General features: G+C 42.7%; 1 pseudogene; it reads right to left on the reverse strand.

Moving 5' to 3' along the window:
- Positions 1-1,111: 1,111 nt before the first annotated feature.
- On the reverse strand, positions 1,112-1,873 carry LOC120247212 (annotated as a pseudogene).
- Between the last annotated feature and the right edge of the window lie 220 nt (positions 1,874-2,093).

Raw genomic sequence — 2,093 nt, forward strand, 5'->3', positions numbered from 1 at the left:
TCAACTAACTGATTCCTAAATTATATGACTTACATGCTATACTATGGTTAGGGCTGTATTGAACTTCTTAGAAAGGCAACATGCTCAAATACACAGTTTAAGATTACAAGCAGAATAAATAGCATTTGGAAACTTGCAAATAATAACAAATTAAACACTGCCGGAGTGCAGATATATCCAACTTTTACAAAGTATAATGTGATATGTGAACATTTAGATGTAACAAATAGATAAATTAGAGTATAAAGTTTCACACCATAAATGTTTTGACCTTACAAAATCATTCTTTAAGTAAAAACTCACCAGAATTTATAGAATGATTCGAATGAAAAATAAATATTCACATGCATAAACATGAAAACAAAGTGAGACATTAATGAGAGGTGTAGACATGTAAACTTTATAGCCAAAGACATTTGTCTATGCTCATCAGAATAAAAAGCTGAAAATGATAGGAGTTGATGCTATATGCAAAAGAGATGATTAGGTGGCTAGGGGAAGAAGAAAAAGCATCATGGCCATGTGTTGTCCCATGAAATAAGGTCTAAAATTAGCCTTAAGACATTGAGACAAGAGAAAATATTTTTTAGAAGTGTAAATCCCCAAGTAAGAGTATACTAAGGAAGTAAAGTATTTCTATTTCCACAATTTAGCATGTAAAACTCAAAGAAAGCAAAAATAGTCCAAGTCAAAGATCCACATGGGGTCTAAAGAACTAAAATAACATAGGGACTCTAAATATTTGTCTTTTATTGTGAAGTAGGATGAAGAATCTATGTATGTGTTCTATTGCTATTTAACAAATTACCACAATCTTAGTAGATTAAAATAAAGCAAATTTATTATCTCACAGTCCCTATAGGTCAACAGTCCAGGCATGACTTAGATGAGATCTCTGTTCAGTCTCACAAAGTGACAATCTTGGTATCAATTGGGCTGTGGGTTTGTTTGTTTGTTTGTTTGTTTTAATGTGGACCAGAAATGTTTACTGCAGAAATTTGGTCAAGATTCCCATTGGGTGGCTCCTATTGCAGCTGGACTGGGATTCTCTTTCCAGGCCTGGGTAGGTGAAATAGAAAAGGATAAAAGGAACGTCTCTGGGCCCAGGGCTTCAGAGCTGCAAGACGATGTTAGGGGCCAGGCTTCAAGTGTGGCCTGTACCATCCAGCTCCACATGCAGGGACTTTACTATGTCATCCTCTACTACCACAGAAGACTTCTTAAGCTGGTGTTTTCCTTTTTTTTTTTTTTCCTATGTTTTATTTATTTCTGAAAGAGAGACAGCGTGAGCAGGGGCGGGTCAGAGAGAGAGGGAGACGCAGAATCTGAAGCAGGCTCCAGGCTCTGAGCTAGCTGTCTGCACAGAGCCCGACGCGGGACTCGAACCCATGAACTATGAGATCATGACCTGAGCTGAAGTCGGTCACTTACCCGACTGAGCCACCCAGGCGCCCCAAGCTGGTGTTTTCCAAAGACAGACACCAATGAATTATCTAGTAAAAACTCTATCTGCTTCCTAAATGCCCCAGTGGGGTCAGACAAGAGCCTCATCTTGTCTCCCAAGTTGTGAGCTGGTCCCCGCTTTTCCGTCATAAAGACATCATTATCATGCTTTACATGCTACTACCTGGGCCTCTTGGCCTTCGGAGCCTCAGCCAGCTGGCTCCACAAACCATGGCAGGTGGGTCTTGGAACAGTCAGGGGTAAAGGCCTCAGGGCTTCCCCAAAGCACCTCCTTCATGCCCCTGAACATCTCTGCCAGGTTCACTTTGTTCCTAGCCTCCCCTTCCAAAACCACCACTGAAGGGGTGGCATCTCCTACCTTGATTGGGGCCACAGCTGAAAGTGGCACTGCTGAAACTGCAGGTTCCATCAAGCATCTACTCCCTGACTCATGGCTGGCCCCCCCTGCTCCCACTGCCCCCCATGCTGCAGACTCCCAGCAGCCCAGAGGAGACCCCAGGCTGCTCAGCCACGAGGAAGTGCAGCCCAACCAGCAGCATGCCCATCCCAGAGAAACTGGGCTGTGCTCTTATCTGGAGACCTGGGGGGAAAAATGTGTTTCTAAATTCAAGTAGGTTGTTGGAAGAATT

The sequence above is a fragment of the Hyaena hyaena genome, unplaced genomic scaffold (assembly GCF_003009895.1).
Source record: "Hyaena hyaena isolate Hyena2069 unplaced genomic scaffold, ASM300989v1 scaffold_507, whole genome shotgun sequence".
NCBI lineage: Eukaryota > Metazoa > Chordata > Mammalia > Carnivora > Hyaenidae > Hyaena > Hyaena hyaena.